We start from the raw sequence: 8,214 nt of genomic DNA, 5'->3' as shown, positions 1-8,214 counted from the left end.
CCTCACCCACCTTGTCTCTCAAATATTTTCAAATAATTTCCATGGGGAGAAGACCTCAAGGGATTGTCCTTGTATTCCCTGCCCTTCCCTGAAAGAAATTTTACAGTTAAAATTTTGGATTGGTGTGTGCTATTATTTACTACAGCATTTAGATGCATTTGAAGCTGGTTAGTTAAAGTAGCTCACCTAAAAAGGAGGTAACATTAGGTCTTAATCTAATTCTTTCTTGTAAATTTTAATCAAGATTATCCCAAAAAGACCCTCAATCATCCCAGCTCTGTATTCCCTGAAGGTTAGAGTACAGTTGTGAGCTTTGGAAATATCCATATGCCAGTGTAAATACCACCTGCTCTATTGAGAATTCTCATCATTCACTTCTTGACATCTAATGTCAGTTGAACTCACATAAGCAGCTTTGTACAGCAGCATTGCTGTCATAGTATGACCATGGCACTTTTCACTCAGTTGAAGAAATACCAAGTTAGGAGGCTACCTTTTCTAACAATAACACAGCTCTAGACTGTTAAAGCAATTGGTGGTTAAGTAAGAAATAATAAATAACAGTATGCCTTGCCCATTGCAGTGGATAGAGTTGACAACATCCAGGAGACTAAGTTTGCATTTCCCGCAGGTCAAGAATCACAGCTGCAGCTTAAGCCTCGAGTGTACCAGTGTCACTTCTTGAAGTAGATTGCCAGTCAGAGAGAGGAAACAGTCAGAAGTATCAGTTGAGAGAAGTTCTACATCCCTCAATGGCTGTCTGCAAATTCAGGATATAGTGTCAAGCCTGTCATTGTTTGGGTTAGAAGGGAAATTACTGCTACTCCTTCTCTTTCCTGAATAAGTCGTGTTTTGCCTTTCTGTGACACAGAGTCAAATTCATCCCTTCTGTGTGATTTCTTTGAAGACAAAGACAGATGAATTTGTGCCCTCTGTTAAGTTGGCAAAGATGCCATCAAAACTTCCCACAACTAATAGGCCTCTTTATAGCCTTTGAACTTTTATGGATATGTAACACCATAGAATAGGGTGGGTGCTAACCAGATAGAATGATGGCCCTTAAAAACTTTAAAGTTGCATTAGATTACTAAATAAATAGATAGATTACTTCAGTATTCAAGGTATTTCCTTCAATAATTATAAGCAAGTACAACAGAATAATGAAACAGATACTAAGGACTTTGTCTATTTATCTTACTAGCACTACTGCCAACCTCAAACCTTCAGAAATCATGAGTCTGACCCCCAAAAATCATGTGATTAACTTTAAAATCATGACAATTAAAAAATTAAGAAATGTTGGGTTCTTTTTTATTTTTGTCTTCCAGATTTTGACCTTCTATGGTTCATGTTTTCAAACGTTCTTCTGTAACCAAAAGAAAATAAAAGCTAAGATTCTCTCATAATCACATGATTACAAGAGCAGGGGCTTTAAGAAAATACCAAATTTGTGAGAATTGTGATAAAAATCACAAATTTTTAAGGGCCACATGAAAAACTGATAGTTATATGTGTGCCTGTATATTCTATAGGCAACAGGTTGTGGGGAGTAATGTTTACTTGCGCTTTATACTGTATATTAAATCAAAGCTGAAATACTTGTGAGAGTCAATAAAAACAATGCAGCTGAAAAATTAAAGTGAAGCACGTCCAGTAATAACTGGAAGGAAATGCCATTTAAAATAGTATTATAAAAGATAAAAGAAAAGATTGGTTATATAAAACATAAGTGCTTCAATTTAAATCATCAGAAGCTACTGCCTCTGAAATGAGAATTTTTTGAGGCTGATATTTATATCTCTCATGCTTTTATATCCTAAAAGACAGTCTTGAAATTTAAGAAGCACTGATAAGTAGAAAATGTGCTGCTGATTTTAATTTAAAGGAAATAGAATGTTATAATGCACAGTAAAGTTGTCATTATTAATTAATACTTGGAAGATAGTAAAGCTGATTAAACTATTTCTCTAGCTGTTGTAACATTTTTCTCATTATAGAATTTCATTAGATTTCTTTAATAAAATATTTGTCATCATTTCTTTCCTATAAATATTTGAGGTAGGCTTATCATATAACCAATAAGTCTTGCAGCTATATAGCTAATTCCAGACTCTCTTTAAGAAGTCATTCTGATCGGATTCCTGCCCATCTCAAATTGCAGCTTAGAGCATCTGTGGAGATTTTACTTCCATTCCGTCAGAGTGTTCTGCTCAGCAACAGTGTTCATCAGCAGCCAATAAGATCACAGTTTCACATGCTGCAGGCCACAAAAGAATTCTCTAAGACTGACCTGTTCTTCTGCAAGCTAAGGTATGCTAACAAGTAGGAACTACATAAATCAGTGGTCATAATGTAATGTCAGACCATCTTCTAATTGGAAAAATTAAAATAATGTATTGATGAAGAAAACATGGTAAATGTAATACTGAAAGGCAATATATTTGCAAGCAATTTACCAAAGCTACATTTTTGCAATGAACAGTGACCCCAGAGAGTCCTTTTTATTGCAAACAGAACTGAGCAAATAATGCAAACAATATTCTGCAAATATTCATTCACATTTTTAAATGAACATGCTACCTTGATGTTTGCTCCCCATTTGTGTTCACTTTGTACGACTATTCAGATAAAGGATGGACTTGTGTTTAAGGCACTAGACTAGGACTCAGGGGATCTGGCTTCAATTCCTGTCTCTTCTACTGCCTTCCTGTGTGACACTGAATCTCTCTGTGCCTCATTTCTAGGGCCCTACCAAATTCACGGTCCATTTTGATCAATTTCACAGTCACAGGATTTTAAAAATCATACATTTCATGATTTCAGCTATTTAAATCTGAAATTTCATGGTGTTGTAATTGGAGGGGTCCTGACCCAAAAGGAGTGGGGGGCGGGTCGCAAGGTTATTGTAGTGGGGAGAAGGGCTGTGGTACTGCTACTCTTACTTCTGTGCTGCTGCTGGCAACGGCAATGCCTTCAGAGATGGCCAGTTGGAGAGCGGCAGCTGCTGGCCAAAAGCTCAGCTCTGAAGGCAGAGCCACCGCCAGCACCACAGAAGTAAAGATGGCATGGTGTGGTATTGCCATCCTTACCACCTGCAGAGCTGGGCCCTCAGTCAGCAGCTGCCACTCTCCAGCCGCCCAGATCTGAAGGCAGCAGCACAGAAGTAAGGGTGGCATGGTATGGTATTGCCACCCTCACTTCTGTGCTGCTGGTGGTGGGGCGCTGCCTTCAGAGCTGTGCACCCAGCCAACAGCTGCTGCTCTCTAGCTGCCCAGCTCTGAAGGCAGCACAGAAGTAAGGGTTGTAATACCACAATCCCCCTAAAATAACCTTGTGACCCCCTAAAACTCCTTTTGGGGTCAGGACCCCCCCCAATATGAAAAACACTGGTCTCCCCCAGGAAATCTGTATGGTATAGGGTAAAAGCACACAAAAGACAAGATTTCATGGAGGGAGACCAGATTTCATGGTCCGTGATGCATTTTTCATGGCTGTGAATTTGGTAGGGCCCTACTCATTTCCCTATCTGTAAAATGAGGATAATAATATTGCCCTGCTAGAACTGATTGAAAACATTTTGCCGACATTTTTTTCCTTCAAAAAATGCTGTTTTGTCAAAACAGAAATGTTTTACAGAAATGCATTGATTTTCACAAAATTTTCAGCCAGTGTCCTAACCACTGGGCTAGCAAGTCGTTCTCTGTTTTTCTCACAATCTCATTTTGGAGCCCTTCAACTTTGTAGAAGTTATTAAATAATAATTGGGCCAGCAAGAGAGACTGTAATACACTAGCTTGGGACTTGGGACCCAAGCTACTGTCCTAACCACCAGCTTTTGGCTATTCTGCAGTGGTGGGCCTATCAGTCTCTCTCATTTTCACAATTTTTTTTGGTGAGGTCTTGATTTCATTCTACATTTGGCAAAACCAAATCCCCAAACCACAAAATTTTCCATAAAATGCAATTGTTACTTTCCGCACTGCCCTATTCTATACCTGACAGGCGTGTTGTGAGGATAAATAGACTGTGAGGTGCTGAGATACTACAGTAATGAGGATCATATAAGTCCCTAAGATATGAGAGAGAGATTGATGGATAGTTTATTCTCTGAATCTTGGACCTGGTCAGAAGTTCCTCTTCCCTGCAGGGCATCTCTCATCCCTAACAGGCCAGATATCTCTCCCTCCCTGCCATTACGTACCATGAACCTCATGAAGGATTCTGCTCTTTATTTCTCTCAGGGTCTAGTAAGCTATTTCTCCTTTGGTTGGTTGGTTGGTATTTAAATAACTTCTGTTATGGTGAGAAACGTTTAGAAACTTTTTATGAATCTTATAGTGTGCTCTAAAATTGAGCAGCTATGGCTTCTAGTAGATGAGGAGATTATATCGCTTCACAGATCCAACAAAAAACATTTTATCTCTGGTTCAAATGCACTTTGTCCAGGTGTTCTGTTACAGATACATATCCCCCAAAGAGTAACTCCCAAAGAGTGTAACTCTTTCGGTAGATCATGGATGAGAGGTCATCTCTCATAGCTGCATCCTGAAATTAAGCATAATTAAATGCAAGATTGAAATTAAAGTGCAGAATGATGGAAACCCTATGGCTTTTTATAGGATAGAAACATAAAAGAATTTATTAAGGCAACACTATGTCAACAAGAATGATAAGGCTTCACTGTTAACACATGGAAAGGATTTTATACAAAGGGATAGCAGTAGTATGTTTCCTAAAATTCCTATTTTAGAACTCTAGAATGCTGGACTATTCCCAAATTTGTATATCAAATGAAACACAGTTGCCTGTTACTGTTCTTGGAAGTGATATGTTTGATGTGAACCCTAAAAAAACAAACAAACAAAAAAAACCCCAGGAAAATAGAGAACTCTAATCAGTTGAAAAGGTTTGAGGCGATCGGTAGGAGTGTTGTAATGATCTGACACAATGTACTTAACAGTTTCATGATGAAAAGAAACCTGAAGATCTTACCTTCCAGATTCCTGTTGATTGTAGCAGCTGGTTATACTTAGCTATTAAGAAAGGTTCATTCTTATTCTTCATCACTGAATTCTAAGAACAAGATTTTATGTTTTCCACCTACAATTGGCCTGAAAATGAAATTTCCTGTTTAAAGACATCAAAAATCCTTGAATAGTTTATGTGCAGTATGTTTGGCAAGGTAAAGCATAGAATGAAAGAAATAAGTCTCCTTTTAAAATGACATCATGTGACAAGTTGAGGACTGCCTAGTTTGTACTGCTGGAGATAAATAAAACAGAAAGAATCCTAAAAAACCCTACCACTGGCATAATCTCTTAATATTCCATATGATGAAATAGGAAATAAAGTAAATAAATGATAATGTAATTAGACACAGAGCAAAATCCACCTGGAAGGACTCAGCAAATACATCTGACACTGGGAAAATATCTATTTGTCCTAGATGGCTTTGGAATCAGGAAATCCAAGGTATTAAATGAGAAGCAGCAATTCAAAACCAACAACAGGCCTCCAGAACCTGAGGAAGCGTGTCCTAAAATGTCAAAGGAGACTAAAATCCAGGAAAAGTGTGTATGTAGGTCAAAGGATAATATGATATCTCTCATTAAATAGCAACATTTATGACTGAAATCAATGGAGCATTAAAATATAACAGTGACAGCAGGCACCCATGGTTCCATTGACCTTCTGCCATTACTACCCCGTCTGAGTATCTTCCCTAGACAAACTGACCCTCAACTCTAATTACAATAAGACACCAGCCTTATTCCGCAATTCCAAAACTCCTAAAATATCCTCAACTTAAATTTCAGTGTATATACGATCTTTGATGTTACCCAAGTGAGTAAAGCAACTCTCAGTATTGAAAACACCTGGCAAGATACAGATACAGTTGGGGAAACTGTGTACAGAAAGAATACAAATTCAGTTGAAACTTTGCAATACTGCTGTGAAATTAAAGTGAACATTAGAAGAATAGATGTATCTAGTTATTTTGATCTCCTGCTAAAACACCGTACTAACTTTCTCTGCATAGCTCTCTCATTTCAGGGCTATCTATGGGCATAAGGCTTCAAAATTCACTTTGCGAGACCCATTTTGCCAGTGAAAGTCAATCTTTCAAATGTTCACAGACAACCCCACAAAAACATGACAAACTAATTCATCTGAATTTCAAACCCAATACTTGCAAATAACTTTGCATGTTTTGCTCCTATCTACATTTGGGCAGTCCAGCAGTCACAGATTAAGGCTGTGGACCACAAGGAGTCCATAGCTGTTATTTTCTCCAGCACACCTTTATCAGTCCACTTATTGTCACACCTACTTCTAGCCCACATTGAACTAATTATTCCTCCTCCAGAAGCAAAGTCTTGATTTGGGCCTGTCTCTTACCTTAGAAATTGTAACAGTAGCAGAAGCTGCTATTGCGACAGGTAACATCCATGCCAGAAAAAAAATGGATACTTTACCACTGGTGGTAGCAATGGTGAGAAGTGGATAGTATAGACAAGACACAGACATTTTTACAAATTCTGCACATATTGACACAGCCTGGAAAGAGGAAACAGAGCACTAGAAGTGCCTCACCACAACAAATGCTTTAATTTATTTCATATAGGCCCTAATTCTACAAAGCACGTAACCTGAATCGGAGCCATAATTTGCACCTTTCAAAGTCTAATTTATCATTCAGCACATCATCATATAAAATAAACCACTATCTGATCCTTTCCAGACAGACTAACGTTAATCATATTTAACATATGCACCACCAGGATGATTATTTTAAACTTTGTCCACACTATACAATTCACAGACATACCTTACAAGTTATAACTGCAATTTCAAAATAATGAGTTAAATACAAATTCTTCATTTAACATGTTGCAGTGCAGCACTGATTTGACAGTAGATCGAACAAGTTTTTCGGGCTGCTGATTAGTTTCATTGATTTGTTGCACTTTTTTTAATCTAACAGTAGGGAAAAAAATGAAACCCATAAACCAAGGTAATTGTTTCTAGAAAAAAAATACATTATTTAAATTCAAGGTTATTTAATACAGTCCTGAACCTGCAACCCTTTGTCACATGAGTAATCCTTATTCACAGTGCCATCAATTTCAGTGTGACTGTTCCCGAACTTTATTCATGAGAGTAATAGTTGCAGGATTGGGTTCAAGATACGTAAATAATATATAATAATAATAAACCTGGTGGAACACTTCATCCAAGACGTCTACTTCCAACAGAATTGAGATGCCTAAATTCCATTGCCTGATTCTTGCTTGCATATTTATACCTGCCTCTGGAAATTTCCACTACATGCATCTGACGAAGTGGGTATTCACCCACGAAAGCTCATGCTCCAATACGTCTGTTAGTCTATAAGGTGCCACGGGACTCTTTTCTGCTTTTACAGAAACTAGAAAGAGCTCCAAGTCAAAGCGGACCACTCCGGTTAAGGGCCTGAGTGACAGGCAGAATGTTGGTGATGTTCAGAGTGATCAAGAAAGGAAGTAGTGTTGAGGGGAAGATTAAGAGTTCTGCTTTAACCATGCTGAGTTGATAGCCAGACATGCATGAGGAGATGTCAAAGAGAGAGAGGCTGAGACTTTAGTTTGGACAGAAGAAGACAGGTCTGGAGTAGAGAGGCAGATCTGTGAACTGTCAGCATAGAGGTGGTAGTTCAATTTGTGTTAGTGGATGAAATTAGCCAGAGATAAGCTGTAGAAAGAGAAGAGAAGGGAAGATGGAAGGAGCTCTATAGAACCGTCAAGCTGAAGGAGCAATTAGAGAAGTAGGATGAGAATCAGGAGAAGACATCATCACACAAGACAAGTTTTCAAGAGGAGTATGGAGAATGAAGCAGATAAAGGAAGATGAAGGTGGAGTACTGGTTTGGAGCTTTAGCTAGGAAGTTTTCATTAGAGACTTTAGTTAAGTGGTTTCAGTGGAGTGCAAGGGGCAGAAGCTGAATTGGAGAGGGTCTAGAGTGGAATTGGAGGAAAGAAAAAACAGATATTGAATGTGCTGTCTGCAATCATTGAGTTTAGAGATTAAATGGAGAAGAGAGACGGAGCTGTAATTGGGGAGACAAGTGCGGTCAAGGATTTTTTTTTAAGATGGGAGACACTAAAGCACGTTGGTATTGTGAAGGGAAAAACAGAAGAGAATGAGAGGTTGAGGAACAGAATAAGGGAGAAGTTG

Source organism: Mauremys reevesii, linkage group 2 (genome assembly GCF_016161935.1).
Source record: "Mauremys reevesii isolate NIE-2019 linkage group 2, ASM1616193v1, whole genome shotgun sequence".
NCBI lineage: Eukaryota > Metazoa > Chordata > Testudines > Geoemydidae > Mauremys > Mauremys reevesii.
Note: the sequence above shows the minus strand (reverse complement) of the source record.